The following is a 16,627-nucleotide window of genomic DNA, read 5'->3' as shown; positions in this document are numbered from 1 at the left end:
ATAATATTGTATAGTAACACGATTTTGAATAGGGATTTATAAGCTGTAATATAGTACTTTTGCAATACGTTATAATAGTTGTGTGTAACCCTACATGATTTAATTTCAACTCTCTTGTAGTTGATTCTAGTCCTCCAACATTTGATTTAAATCGTACAACATCATTTGATTTTGACTCTCAATATTTCAAATTTGACTGTCCAACAAATGACAACCCTTAGTATTGAAATGCCAAAGTTATGTTAATATTTAGTACTTAAAGCGGCCTTTGATTCCATTTCATTTTTTGATTAAATTGGTTTCATAATGAGAGAAATATGAAAGTAATTATTCAAAATGTACTTTACGACATCAATTGTAGAAATAAATGTAATCAAATAAGTAAATAATGAGATATAAAAAAGTAATTATTCATAAGAAATGAGATTGAATAAGAAAATATAATCAATAGAAATTAACAAATTTGTCAAATAAATAGTAATTATCAAATAAGATCACAATTAATTTTTATTTTAAAATTACAATATTCAGTCAAACATCACATAAATAACTATCTAATATTAAAACATGAGATAATAGAATAAAAAATCAAACAAAAAGTTAAAAAAAAAATAAAAAATTATTGCAGTAGTAATACCATAGTTGTTAGAATCGCGATCCGAATCGTAGGTTCGGATATTATAAATCAATTCGGATCGAAGCTAAAGTTGCAAATGAGCCAGGATCGTAGTGGGATAGTGTGGAATCGGTGGGATCGCGATCCCAATACAATCCTAAGTAAAGACTCTTAAATAGAGCCCAAAACATACAATCTTTATTTTAAGGCCCAAAATAATTACCTCAAAAGATTAAACGTTTCTCCTTTCTCTGTTTGAAGCCCTAACACTCCCTGAAACGCAGCTCTTGGTAGATCTTTGCTCGAATCAAAGCTCAAAATTGAAGCTCAAGTAGTCAAATTGCATGCTATTATCAATTATATACAAGGTAAATAATACTACTTTAATACTTCTCGATTATTTTTTTCAATAGAAATTCATGAGAATGATGAGATTTGGTGAAGTAATTTGCTGTACTTTAGTTTAATACTTTTACTTTACTTATTCAATTTTTGTATATTCGATTAATTTTGAGGCAAATTTGGTGGGTATGTTGATAAGCTCAAATGCCCAATTACATGTTGCTGAAGTTGCATTATTTCATACTCCATATTAATTTCGTGACTTTTTTTTTTTTAATTAATATTCTTAATTTAGTGACATATTATTGTTACTTTGTTAGTTTGCTTTTCTTGAAAAGTTATTTGCTTGTTGATTATTGTGTTTAGTGTTAATTAACAGAGAATTAATAAGTTATGTTCTGGCATTCTTCCTTCTTAGTTGTGAATTTTTTTATTTTTTTTTTATATATATACTTATACTCTGCTTGTTTATGCAATTACAATGAGTTTTTAAAGTCATAAGATTAATGTTCATTTGATAAAAAATTATATGGCATAAAAATGTTGATTATTCTGGATTTCCTTTTGATACTATAGTAGCTTAATTTCAGGTAAACCAAATTTAAACTATGTCAAGTTCTACAAAAAAAAAAAGGAAAAATGCTCCTGGAAATAAATTAGACCTGGGTTGAGAACATGGAACCGAGGTGGATAAAGCTGCTAAGAAAGTGCGGTGTAATTATTGTGGTATTGTGCGATCTGGTGGTATCTTCAGGATAAAACATCACATAGCTGGCACTCACTCTAATGTTGAGCAAATTAGAACTATTTTACGTCAAAATGAACTAGAAGCAGCAAAGAAGAAAAGAAAATATACTGATATTGGTGATGATGATGAGTACAATCTTGAAGTGAACCATGAAGGACAAGCTTCTTATCGAAAGGGTAAGGGACTCATGGATACTTTTGTGACTGCAAAGAGGAGTTCAATACAAACAACACTAAGCCAAAAATATAAAAGAGAAGAAAGGGAAGAAGTATGCCAACAAATAGCAAGGTTTTTTTTTTTTTATACTAGTGCCATCTCTCTTAATGCTGTAAATAATCCAGAATTTCCTTTGATGGTTGAAAAGATTGCTAAATATGGAATTGGATTGAAGCCACCAAGTTATCATGAAATTAGGGTGAAGTGTTTGAACAAGGAAGTAGCTAGTGTAATGGGTATGCTTGAGGAGTTTAAATCTGAATGGAAGAAAACAGGTTGCACTATTATGTCAGATGGATGGAGTGATACAAAAAAAAAGATCAATTTGCAATTTTTTGGTGAATAGCCCTAAAGGTACTGTTTTCTTATCTTCTGTTGACACATCAGATATCTCTAAAACTACAGATAAAGTGTTTGAAATGCTAGATGCTGTGGTAGAAAAAGTAGGGGAGGAAAATATTGTACAAGTTGTTACAGATAATGCATGCCGGAGAAATGTTAATGGAAAAAAGGACTAAATTTTTTTGGACACCTTAGTGCTGCACATTGCATTGATTTAATGCTAGAGGATTTAGATAAGAAAATCAGAGTACATAATGTAACAATTTCAAAAGGTAGGAGGATAACCACTTTCATATATTCTCGAACAATGGTGCACACTTGGCTGAAGGAGTTCACAAAAGAAAGAAAGTTAATAAGGCCTGATATTACTCGATTTGCAACATCTTACTTGACATTAAGATGTCTAAATGAGCAAAAAGGACCATTGATAGCAATGTTCACGTCTTCTAAGTGGAGAACAAGTAGGTTTGCTAAATCTGTGGAAGGAAAGAAGGTTCAACGTATAGTTTTGGATACTCGTGGGTTTTGGCATGGTGTAATAACATGCTTGAAAGATGAACCAGCCATGGGATTCATCTATGAAGCAATGGAGCAAGCCAAAATTCAAATCAAGGAAAATTTAAACAATGTGTAGAGAAAGTAAGTAATTTTGATTTAGTTTTGTTTTCTTCTTTTTATTTTACTTATAATTTCAATATTGTAGTATTTGTTTACATGTTATATTTTTTTTTTAGTTATACACCTGAGTTGGATATTGTCGTTGAGCGATGGGAGGCTCAACTCCATAGGCTACTGCATGCTGCTGGTTACTATCTGAACCCACAAATTCATTTCAAACCAAACTTCAAACCCAATGCAGACATCAAAATTGGCTTGTATATTTGTTTACAAAGAATGGTCCATGACCCCAATGAACGAGTAATGATTGATTTGTAACTTGATTCCTTTCATAATGCACGAGGTTTATTTGGATTGCCTACTACTGTGATGACCAAAGATAAAAAGTCACCAGGTTCATTCATCAACTTTTTTTTTTTTTTTTTTCCTTTTCTAGTTCTTAATGTTAATGATTTACTACTGAGTTTTATATTTTGCATTCTGGTTGTTATATATACTTGTACAGCTAATTGGTGGGATTCATATGGAGATGAATGCCCAGAATTTAAAAAATTTGCTACTCGAATTTTGAGCTTAACTTGTAGCTCCTCTGGTTGTAACAACGATCATATATGAGCAAAAGTGTTTTTTTAAACAATTATTTTTACTTAAGAAACATGTACTAGGCACAGTTAACCAATTTGGTTGCTTATTTCCTCAAATTTGTAGGATCTTATGATTCTACGATCCGATCCTACCGATTCGATCCTACCCCCTCTTATCGATCCAAAGTAGGATCCCCGATCATGAAAACTTTGATTAACACATGAAAAACCAAGAAACCGCAATAAATGAATAAATAATATATTATTTAATAAATATTTAATTTGCAATTTTTGATGAGTTTGAAGGTTTATTTAGTAATATAATGTTTAATTTATATGTGAATCTATTTATTAATTTACAAAATAATGATGATGCTATCTAGCTTAAATGGTAAGGAAAGTCTTAACAATGTTATCTTAATTATAACTTATATTTATGTCAAAATGTAATTTCAAAAATTTAAAATTTCGTGGTAACCCAATCATCGAATAAGGAAATAAGTTCTAAACGCACGATATTATATTGATTTTAACTTTCCACTGTTTAATTGTGTGTAATAAGTGATACTAATAGTTGTGTGTACATCACTGCTCTTTGATTTAAACCCTTATTGACCTATATTATTATTTATATATTTTGTCAAAAGGACGGCGTGGTGAAAAAACTTTAATCTTGTTACTAATGGTGTACATAAAAACTTCAAGATGTTTTTGGTCCCGAGTTCAAATCTATTTCCACTATTGGTGTTGGCATACTTTTCCTCATTTTATATTTAGTTGACGCGTTCAATTTAGGCACACATATTAAGGGAAGGAGAGAAAATGATAAATAATGATAAAGTAATTAAGTGGGGTACACTTAAAGGTGGGCAAAAAATCCGATCCGATTGATCCGATCCAAAAAATTGGATATTCGATCTGACTTTTTAATTTCGGATATTTCAGATCGGATATCCAAAAATTTTCGAATCGGATTCGGATCATGAATTTGAAAATTTCTGATATTCAATCCGATCCGGTTTTATAATTTTTTTTATAAAAAAAATACGGATGGTCTTACTAATTTTGTTGAACCATGAAACACTTAAAACTAAAAGAAGCCCACTAAGAATATTCACTTGTGCAGCTAACACACTCCGCCAGGTAGTCGACCCACGATACCCACAAAGTAACCTTCACCCATGATTCCCAACTCCAACCTTTTCACTCTCACCGAAACTAGACGAACCACCGGCCTCGACACCTCCTCTACATCATTAGTCATCACCGGCGCTCCGGAGCCACCCACCATTCGTGTGATATAAATCCGAGTTCATTCTTGGTTTTTTATTTTATTTATTTATTTATTTATAATATTTCTCTATAAAAGAAACTAAATCTCTTCCATTCTTTCAATAAGGAGATAGAAAGATGATAAGAGAAATGAGAGATAAAAATTGAGGGATTCTCGTGATGGACTGATGGGGGCAGTGCAAATAAAGATTGAACTTTATTTTAATTTTTTTTTAATTATATGTCTTGGTCAATTCTATCTCACCTACTCCTACTTTGATAGAATGATTGAACCAAAATGGGTGAAATAAATCGCATTTGACATTTCATCCAGATTTTAAAAACATATACTTTAGCAAAGAATTTTGGATCGGATATCCGGTGATCCGATCCGAAATTTCGGATATCCGGGTTTTTTCGGATCAGATTCGGATTGGCCTTTAGCTGATCCGAAATTTTTGAATATTCGAAATTTTGAATCAGATAGGTCAGATTGGGAATCCGAAATGGCCAGCCCTAGGTACACTAGTACATACATGTCAGCTAAAAATAAACTTTCTTAAAAGGAATACTTGTCAACTAAAAATAAACTTTCTTAAAAGGAATACATGTCAACTAAAAAAACGGAGGTAAATACAAATTATCTTTTTTTTTTCTCTACAAATACTTGACAATTTTCCTGTATCATACTTGAGAAAATACAAGTTTATAAGAATTGTTTATCAAGGGGTGTATATGTAAATTACATCTAACTTTGGTTAATAGTTGTTTTCTCTTTCCTCTTTCAACCTTTTGGTATTTTCTGATTTTCTCTCCTCCTTCAACCTTCAATTTCAATGGTGAAAAGTAACCTTTTCACTATATGACATCGAACAAGTCGAAAGCAATGGAGGGAGAAAAGCTTATCTACCTTATGGGGTTAACCATGCCCGTTATTCTCACTTAGTTATTTGGATTTTCGTTTCGCCGTCGAAAATGGTGGTCCGAAGTCGAATTTAATAGAAGAAGGAAAACTCAATTACCCTTTAGGGTTAACCATGCCATTAATTTCCCCTTTTGTTATTAGGTTTTTGTTTAATTTCGCCGGCGAAGCCGGCGGAAATAGAGTTGAACGGACTTGAAAGAGAAGGTGAAAGTGGGCAGTGATTGGAGGTAGAAGATAAGGTGGGTGAGAAGAAAAAATTATGAACAAGAGGAAGAAGATGAACATGAAGAAGAAGAAGGTGGGAGGAAGAAGATGATGAATAGTAGCAAACGGAGAGTTAACGGTGTTAACTTTTAAAATCTGTCCAACTTGTCATAGTGGCTCACGAACAGTAAAAAATATATTTTTTAATCAAAAAACACAATTTTCAATGCAACTTATTTACGAAAATGCCATTTGATAAACATAATTTGTTTATCTAGGTTATAAATTGGGGCTTACTCATCATACTTTACTATTTTACTTGTCATGTGTTTTGTCTCCTTTATTTTGGCAATGTTGATATAAACTCAATAACGAAAATTAAAAATATACTGGTAACATAATTTAAAACCACAACAACAATATTTTTAGAAAAGATGATGAATTTATGTCATTTAATTATTGTATTACTAGGTTAGGTCCCATGCCACGTACGGTTATTCTAATTACTCTACAATTTCTTTAGATAAATTAATTTATAGAATAAAAAAAAAAATTCTTAGTATCCACTGTTGGAAGCACTTAATCAAAAGAGGCAAATAATGATCTTGTGCAATAAGATAGATGAATTAGTATCCCTCTAAATTATGTTTTATGAAAAGGGGATAAAAATTCATATTCTTAATTAATTTCTACTCTCTAAAAAAAGTCCATACGAAATTAGTTGATGTAGAAGGATTGATTCATTACATTACTATTCGGTTTACAAAAATGAAGAAAAAAACATACTATATTGGACTTTTAAAAATAACAATTTGAACAAATAGTGTAGTCCATTTACTTAACTGAATTATATTTTTGATAAATTTCTCAATTTATATAGTATAGTGATTTCTAAAAAAAAATATAAATCGAAAATTTTGTAAATTGTTTATTGATATTTAATCAAGATTATATTCATACAAACTATTCCACAAAAACTACATCTTAAAAATATTACATTTATTTTCTTATTACGAACTCTGTTGTTAATTGTGTATCAACATAGGAAATTAAAGGTATTATTGACCATTTATATGGTTGAAAAATAAAAACCTTTTTTTAGATAATTTCCTTAAATAAATTATCCTAATTTATTTTTTAAAAGATAAATACTAAGGACCCACCATAATATTTTATTGTTAAGTATATAGTTATTATTTTGGGGTTTTTGGAGTCTCTCGGGAGACTTACAATTCTAAGAATGGACGTCGACCGTCTGTACCTGAAAAACCACGGAAACTCCGCTTGGGTGGAATTCCGCCTCCGACGATCAAGTTAGTATGAGTACGGGCGGAGATGAAAAGTGCGGAATGTAAAGAGTTTCTCTCGAATTCCGAGAGAGAATCTGCAATTAATATTGCTCTTGTTTTTGTGGGATTTTTTATGAAAAAAGTAATGAATGAGGATCTCTCCCTATTTATAGGGTTTGAGGATCAACTCCCTTTTCATAACATGGACTGCCACGTGTCGTCCGAGGAGAGGTTCCTGTAGAAACTCTCTGAGGCTGGCACGCGTCAGCATGCGATTGGTCCACGTGGACAGGGGTCTTTTTACCCTAAACAGTTTTCCTTCACAGGTGTGACGTGGCTTGCCACGTGGCACCTGTGACAGGTGTCATCTTCTGAGAAGGCAACAATTCGCCTCCTTCTCTCTCTTTTTTTTTTTTGAAGGTGACGGTTCGCCTTCTGAGGGATTTCCTCTATAAGTAGAAGTCCCCCCCTCATTTTCCTCACTTTTTCATTCTTGAGAAAATTTCTGAGAGAGAGAAAAGAGAGCTCTAAGACCGGCTGCTAATATTTTCGTAACCGTCTGCTTCATCTTGACTCAACCGGCTACCGTCTGGGTACCTATCATTCACAGCTCATTAAAACCGTCTTAACACTCTTTAATTGATTCCCTCTGCTTTCAATACACCCACAGCCGGTCAACCATCTAGGGTATCATCAAGCAAGGCTTTAGAGAAACGCCTGGGTTCCCCAACGATTTTTGATTGCTTTCAAGGGGGTGTATTCGGACAACTTTCTGGGTATCTAGCAAGCAACAATCTGATTTTCGGCTGCTGATTCACCTAGTTAAACTTCTCCACTTCTGAAGCTTCTTCAAGGTACCATCTCTACCCCTTGCAACTCTTTTGAGCTTTTCTGGTTGTATGCTTTGTAAAGAATAATGGACTCACCCAACACACACACGACACGACCTAGGACAGTTGTCAGCCGGGCTCCTGATATGGCTGAGTCTAGGACTGGGGATGCTGTCTGGGGGTGTTTGGACCACCCTTTCTCTTCCACGAATCCGAGCGTCTCTGTGCATGTGCAGGATAGGATGGCTCGAACGAAGCGGACGGCTGTTGACCCCGACTACAGATCAGACGGCTCCGCAGAAGCGCCGGTTGATATAGAATATTTTGACCCTCCGGGTGTACCCAGCACACCCAGTGATGATATTTTGGAGGAGTCCGATGACATAGGCGGTGATGAAACCGTCCAACAATCAGACTTTGAGGAGTCAACATCCTTAGAACCGGATGCCTTCCGGGAGGATGAGGAGGCGTACTAATGACCCTCCATTAATAACCCTACTGAAGCAAGCATGTCCGCCAGGGACAACGCTACTCTGAATGCCACCTTCCCCGCCATTATTAAGAAGTGCCCGGTTAGGGATACGTGAGAAGTATTAGTGCCGCCTACAGAGGCAACCGTTGTCTGGGAGGACAACATTGATCGTGCCGACAACTATTTCGGCTGTTATGAGGCGGCGTTCAAAGTCGGCCTCCGGTTCCCTCTTCACAACGCCATCAGAGCTATCTTAAGAGGCTATGATTTGGGCATTTGGCAATTAACACCCAATTCTTGGGTGAACATTTTAGGGTATATTGCCGCCTGCGAGATGTAGAATGTGACGCCTAGCTGGGGGGCGTTTGCACATATGCACTACCTTAGTCGTGCCCCAGGCGGCTGGCGGGCGTGGTATACTTTGACCACTCACCCGGAATATAAGATGACGCTTGACAAGCCGTTAAAATGGAGCAACTGGAAGAGCAAATTTTACTTAATCTCCTTTCCCTCATGCCGCCTGAACCACCAGCTCTGGCACTATAATAAGGATCCGGCTCTTCCGGGAAGAAGTGTGCCCTTCCCCGCGTCCTGGAGGAGGCGTATACACAAATAATAGAGGCAGGGCTGTTTGAGCAAACAACCATAGATGACGGGTCCGAGATCCTTGTACCCAAGAATTGGGTACCCCATCCGAATTGGCTTAAGGATGAGGCTTTCCTCTTTGCCTGCGGCCTTAACACCTTTTTTAGAGAAGTTAACCGACTTTTTCTGCCATCTATAGTATTCTGAGTTGCATTTGACTTAGATCCGAAAGGATCAATTAAAAGGACTAGAAATGGTGCTGCCTGAGAAGACATTGGCCAAGTCTACTGCCCATATCCGAAAGGATCAATTAGAAAAGAGAAGGGCCCAAATGGCGGCAAAGGACGATGGGGTAAGCTTCGGCTGAGTGCTTTTTATTGTCTGTGTAGCTTGATGTCAATTCTCATATAAACCGGTTGTGTTCTGTTTCTTTTTCAGGCGGGGAGAAAGAATGTTCCTCGCTACATTGCAAAGATGTTAAAAAGGCCTTTGGAGGAGCCCTCCTAGCCTCCTTCCAAGTCAAGGAGGGTTCCGGCTGCCCCTCCCTCTTCTGGAAGGTTGCCTGTACCTGACAAGGCTACCTCAGTAGGCAAGAGCCTGAAGGACCTCGGCCTAGACTTAGGGCCGGCTGAGGTTGAGATGAGGGAGCTTGAAACGCCCTCGAGCCGGCAACCAGTTGTAGTAACCGGCTCCAATGCGGCTGGGGGTCGGGTGATCCCTCAGCCTGAAAATCAAGGTATGACTTTCACCTTTGATCCCCCCGGCCGCTTGGGCCTATGCGAGGCAATTCCCAAGCTACCAAATCAGGGGATTCCTCCGACAGCCGGCAGAATATAGGTGCTGCCTATGCTCGTTACTTAACACATGACTCTGTTGGTGTAGATGCCTCTTCGCGTTGGCCTGACCTCAAACAATATGCCAAGAGGATGCTAAGGACCCTTACCCGGTCCGAGAGGGAGGCGGTGCCGGGTGTGAACCAGGTCCACATTGACTGCATCAACTCGTTACTTGCTGAGGTAATTTGTTGGTTGGGGTACTTTTGTATATTTCACTCTTTTTTCCAGATGTACCATAATTGAGAGACTAACCCTTTTCCGGCTGATGTCGCAGGTGATGCCGAGGGTAGACAGCCTCAAGGTTCCCTTGAGGAAAAAACAGGAGGAGGTAAGAGACGCCAATAGGCGGGCGGCTGATCTCATTGATGTTACTCAATACAACACATTAACGTATGAAATAAAAACTAAAAGCCGGGAGATGAAACACGAGGAGCTTATCAAGGAGCTCACTACGGCTGCGGACACAGCCAACAAGAAGGCAACTGATTTCGAGCTGTAAGTGAAAAATCTCCAAGCCAATGTCAAAGCGCTGGGGGATGCTAACAAGGAGAACACCCAACTAAGGGCAGACGTCTCCTGGTTGAAGAACGAGTTGGCCCAGACGCAGGCCGACCACAAGGCTAAGCTGGCGGCCAAGCAGGGCTGGCTGGTTGCTGAAACGAGCAGGACTGTGAGGCTTGTATGAAGATGGCCTGGTCCCTCATTCACTCGGACTGCGAATGGGAGGTCTTTGAGCTGAGATACAAGTACGCCACCGAGGTGTATGATACTTAGACTCTTGGCCTTGAGAAGCCGGCTCCCTTCGAAGAATGGGCTAGCCTGGAATTGTATAGGAAGATCAGGAGGAGGAGCAGGCAGAAGAACGAGCGGTGGGTGAGGCTATTCAAGCCCAACCTTGGCAAACTCAAGATGCTCCTCCCTCCGGCCAGGGCCATACGTCTCAACTTCCCCAGCAGCAGTGAACCTTGTTGTTTTTCTTTTTTATTTCCGGCCTCTGTGCCGAGTACTTCATATGTATTCTCTTTCCTCCCCGGAAGTAGTTCCGGCTGAAAATTATTATTTTTTCAATAGAATTTGCATACAGAGTCGGTTTTGCCCATATTTGCCTTTGAGATATTTTGCTTCAATTTTTGCAACTTCCTTAATTTTCTAGTATGCACAAATATTTTTGCAAGTAACCTAACGCATGTGATTTACCGGGTGCATTGACTTTATCTGAACCTGGACGGTTGTTTGCTTGGTAATTGCCCAATCCTAAGCAGGCAGCCGTCCAATCAAGAATTCGGACGAAAAGACAGACGGTCATTGGCCGCCTTTAGAGAAATTTCTCAAATTATTTTCGAAGTTGGATTAGCAAACGGTTTCGGCTAGGGACCAACCTAGATTACTCTATTAACCGGCTGTGATTTAGCCCTTAGGATAATCAGTTGTCGCTAGTTGCATAATCTTTATAGCAAGCGGCCATTGGCCAGATGTAGGTGTCATAACCATGTTATGTTTTAGCTGATAAGGCTTTAGCTTCGCTTAATTTTGATTTGTAACCGGCTATAGTGCCTTTGGGCAAAGACCGGTTATATTTGACCAAGATATCAGTTACCGTTTGTGTTTCTTTGAAGCAACGGGCGGTTGTATCTAGGTTTTGAGTTATTCAAACGGTCGTGAGTTATCTTTGACCTAGATAGTCGGTTAAAAGTCGCTTGAGTTATGATTTATAGAACAATGTACCACCCAAATGGGAGATGCTCTCTTCGACGAATTCACCCCAATGGGCGTCGCTGATTGCCTGCTCATGTTGGAGCAGGCGGTATGAATGCTATCCGGCCATTGGCCTTATAAATAGCTGCTAAGTTTGGGACTTAGCCTATATCTACTCAAGTCAGAGCAGACTAATACTCGGTTGTGCATTGCACGGACGGGACTTTGTACAAGAAACCATAAAAATAAAGCATTTTTTCATTAACTTACTCTATATACAAAGATTTACATGTCTTTAGAAGTAGTACATTTTCAAGTTGTCTACATTTCAAATTCTGGCTAGCTGTCTGCCGTCTGGAGTTTCCAGGCGGTAGGTGCTGCCTCTAACTTCTTCAAAAATTCGGTTGGGCCTTCCCAATTAGGGGTTAGCTTTCCTTGCTCATTTTCCCTACCGGTTGCCTCCATTTTTCATAACACAAAGTCCCCCACTTTTAAGGGCTGTTTCTGCACTCTTCTATTGTAGGCTCTCGTCATTCTCAGACGTTAAATCTCATGACGCAAGGCGGCATTGCCCCTGCTCTCCGGGAGTGAATTCAATGCTAGACGCATGGCCTCCCAATAGGCCTCTTCACCATAGAACATGATTCGAAGTGTTGGCTCGTAATGTTCAATAAGTAGGACGACTTCAGTGCCGTATGTTATGAGAAACGGGGTTTCACCGGTTGCCCCCTTTTCAGTTGTTCTGATGGCCCATAAGACATGAGGCAACTCATTTGCCCATAGACCGCCAGCCCTTTCAATTTTCTTTATAATGCCGTCTGAAATGAGTTTGTTGAAGGCTTCAACTTGACCATTTGCTTGGGGACGGCCGACTGATGCAAAACAATGTGAGACCCCTTGATCTCCCAACCAGCTCTTGAGGGTAGGCGTCTCAAACTGAGGGCATTGTCAAAAACCATAGACATAGGTACCCCAAACCGGGTGATAATGTTCCTCCAAATGAAGGAGATGAAATCCTTTGTCTTTATGCCCTTGACCGCCTCTGCCTCCACCCATTTGGTGAAGTAATCAACGGCAATTAGAATGTACCTCTGTCCGCCTGTAGCAGGCGTATATGGACCTAGAATGGGCCATGCCCCATTGGCGAATGGCACTGGGCTGTAGACAACCGTTAAATTAGTAGTCGGACGGTGGATAAGTTTGCTGAATTTTTGACATTTATCACACATCTTCACCATTTCCATGGCATCTGCCTCAAGAGTGGGCCAAAAGTAGCCCCGCCGCCTGACCCTTTTTGCTAGAGTTCTGTCGCCTATATGTGATGCACAAAATCCCGAGTGCAGATCCTCTAGAACTTTTTTCCCCCTTTCCGGGTGACACATTTCAGCAACGGCTGGAGGTAACTCTTCCTGAAGAGTTCTCCTTTATGGATTTCAAAACTTGCGGCCCGTTTTTTCAATGCAAACGCTTCTGAATAGGCATCCGGCAAAGTACCGTCTGCCAGGTAAGCTCGGATGTCATCCATCCAGGTCGAGCTTCGATCAAGAACTCCTATGGGATCATGCTCAATACTTATTTTTTCCATGACTTCCCAAAAGACTGACCTAGGTGTATCACAGGAGGCGGATGATGCTAGCTTAGAGAGCGTATCCGCCTTATTGTTTTTTGACCTGGGCACTTGACTTAGATGAAATTCGTCAAGTGTCCCGACCTCGTCTTTGACCGCCTGTAGATATTTGATCATAGCTGGATGGGTGGCCTCGTAGTCACCATGGTATTGGCTAACGATCAACTGAGAATAAGAGCAGGCGTTAACCTTTCTTTCCTTTGTTGCCTTACACATATGGATACCGGCTAGACGAGCCTCATATTCCGCCTTATTATTTGAGGCTTGGAACTTGAGCCGTAGTGCATATTCATATTTGTCTCCTTCCGGAGACTAGCATATTATCCCTGCACCACAACCGTTCATAGTGGAGCTCCCTTCTACATACACTTTCCAAACCTGATCAAGATTTTCCGGCTGAGTCGGCCTTGTCATTTCGACAATGAAGTCGGCAAACGCCTGATCCTTCACTGCCTTTCTAGGCTCGAAAGTGATTTCAAGACTTTGCATTTCAATAGCCCATTTAAGCATCCTACCGGATGACTCCAAAGTTGTCTTTGGTCGTTTGAGGGGTAGATCTGTGTAGACCACCACCGGATGAGCCAAGAAGTAGGGTTTCAACTTCTAAATTGTCATGAAAAGGGCAAGGCCAAATATTTCAACCAAGGGGTACCGTAGCTCAGCATTTCAAAGAACATGGCTAATGAAATAGACCGGGAGCTGAATGCCGTCTTTTTCAGCTAGGAGAACGACACTGAGGGCATGATTTAAGACGACCAAGTACATGTAAAGAACCTCCCCGGCTAGAGGGCTAACTAGCCTTGGCAACGAGTGCAAGTACTCTTTCAACTTTTGAAATGCCGCCTCAGCATTTCCCCCACATTCGAATCTAGTCTTCTTCTTGATTGCTTGGAAGAAGTAGAGGAACTTGTCACCTGACCGGCTGAGGAATCTCTCCAATGCCCGCCAGGCAACCAGTTAATTTTTGAACTTCTTTGATAGTGCGGGGTGACTTCATGTAAATTACCGCCTGTACCTTCTCTGGATTGGCCTCTATCCCCCTTTGATCAATCAAGAATCCGAGAAACTTCCTAGAGTTAACACCAAAGACACACTTCTTGGGATTAAGCATGACCTTATGCCGCCTGAGGGTGGTGAAGGTTTCTCAGAGGTCAGCAAGGTGATCTGGCTAGATCTTAGATTTGACTATCATGTCATCAATGTACGCCTCTACATTCCTCCCAATTTGATTAATGAAGACTGTATTGATCATTCGTTGGAAATTAGCAGGCGCATTCTTCAACCCAAACGGCATCACCCTATAACAGAATAACCCTTGATCAGTGACGAATTCCGTCTTCTCTTGATCTTTTTTCCACAAGGGCATCTGATGAAAGCCTGAGTAGGCGCCCAAGAAACTCATCAAGGCATGACCGGCTGTAGAGCCGACCAAACTGTCGATCTTTGGAAGTGGATAGCTATCCTTCGGACATGCCTTATTCACATCTGTGTAATCTACACACATGCGCCAGGTACCATTCGGTTTTTTGACAAGAACAACATTTGCTACCCAATCCGGGTAGTAACATTGCCGAATGAACCCGGCATCCATAAGCTTCTTGACCTCGGTGGCTGCCACCTGAGATCTTTCCTCACCATGATTTCTTTTCTTTTGCCTAACTGGCTTCTTTTTTGGATCTACGGTGAGTTTGTGGACAACAAGATCCGGCTGACGCCTGACATCTCTTCCACTTTAAAGGCAAAGATGTCTTTGAATTCTTTCAACAGTTGGTGCAGGTCGGCACCCAACTTTGCAAAATCAGTCGTCCCCACCTTAACAGTTCGCTCCGGACGTGCATCGTCTAGAGGGATGTCAATATGCTCACCAGCCGGCTGGGGACGGAGATCATCTGACCATTCCCCGATCAGTGGTTGCTATTTCTTTTTTTTTCTTGACGTCCACCAACTGGTATGCCTTCCTCTTTTTGCCGGCTGCCTTAAGAGCAGGCGCGGCTTCCTTGAAGTCATCAAAGTCAATGGGTTCGTCGCCTTGGCCGGCTGCGGCCGCAGTAGGCTTGACGTTTGAGAGATAGCACTCCCTTGCCGTCTTTTGATCCCCATTCAGGGAACCCACCGACCCATCATCCCTCTCAAACTTAAGCAGCTTGAGGGATGGGATGATGACTGCCTTGGACTCGTTGAGGGTCGGACGACCCAAAATCAAATTGTAGGTGGTTAACTCCTCAACCACCAATAACTTGTCGACCATATGGCGTCCTTCCCCCTTTTTTCCCAGCCGGATGGGTAGGTCAATCCCCCCCACCGGATGCACTACCCCTCCCCCAAAACCGACTAGGGGGTGAGAGACTTTGTGCATGCTGCTTGGCTTGTACTTGAGCTTTGCCAAGCACCTGTAGTTGATAAGGTCAGACGAGCTCCCGGTATCAATGAGGATCCGGCCCACTCGTTGATTGGCGACCTTGCACTCGATGACTATGGGGTCATCATGTGGCCGCCTGACCTTCCCCCGGTCTTTCTCAGAGATGACGACCTTAGGGAAGGTGTCTTTCGACGCCTGGCCCTCACCTATTGAGTTGATCTCTAGCCTTCTGATATTTTCCTTGGTGCCCCGGATGGTGGTACCCCCTCCAGCAAAACCACCTGCTATTCTATAGATATGCTCTTCATCAGTGTCTGGTTGCATCACTAATCTACTACAATTATAAATCTTATTAAGCATGTTTATTAAGGCATAATTGGTACTAAATTTGGTGAGTTCATTTTTCACATAAACTTGAAATTTTCACATTTTTGCAAATAAATTGCTTCAAGTGTGAATGTTTATGGTGAATTTGTAATTTTTTGAAGTCTCTAATATTTTAAAAATCCAATCTTTAATTTTTTGTTTGGTTGGAATTTTGATTGCTAAATTTCATGTTGAACTAATTTTTGGATTTAATTATTTTTATGTTGATTAAAGTCCTTAAAGTTCAAAACTTGTTATTGAAATTTAATTAATCTTCATATTAGAAGATGTAAATTTTCAATTATACACAAGTTATTGTTGGAAATTTTTCATTGGATGAAAGATTTTTTTTTTTCGAACCTCCTTAATTTTGTCAAATCTCATTATTAATTTATATTTGATTAAATTAATTATGAGTGTAGCCCTTCAATTTTGTAGCATCAAGATAGACCTAAATTGATTTAAAGAATGATTCTTAAATAATTTAGGCTTGTGCACTATAAAAATTGAATTTAATTAAGTTGGACTTATTTTATTTTTCATTTTTCCCTAAATTGGTTCTAAAAAAATTTCGAATTAATTTTATGTCACACATTTATCGGGATTAAAATCCTGAGATAAAAGCACGAAATCGAGGTGAAACCACCCAAGCGCCACCAAGGCTAGCCGGCTGCTGTGAGCAGCCCACATGTGGCTGCCTA

At 39.6% G+C, this 16,627-nt stretch overlaps 1 long non-coding RNA gene across 1 annotated transcript; it reads left to right on the top strand.

The window, feature by feature from the left end:
* The first annotated feature begins 558 nt into the window (after nucleotides 1-558).
* On the top strand, nucleotides 559-3,519 carry LOC110702901. The gene is made up of 3 exons (XR_002507612.1): nucleotides 559-984; nucleotides 1,549-2,903; nucleotides 2,999-3,519. It is a non-coding gene; the product is annotated as an uncharacterized LOC110702901 (long non-coding RNA).
* Nucleotides 3,520-16,627: the final 13,108 nt, after the last annotated feature.

Source organism: Chenopodium quinoa, unplaced genomic scaffold, assembly GCF_001683475.1.
Source record: "Chenopodium quinoa cultivar QQ74 unplaced genomic scaffold, ASM168347v1, whole genome shotgun sequence".
Lineage (NCBI taxonomy): Eukaryota > Viridiplantae > Streptophyta > Magnoliopsida > Caryophyllales > Amaranthaceae > Chenopodium > Chenopodium quinoa.
This window is presented reverse-complemented; position numbering and strand designations above follow the sequence as displayed.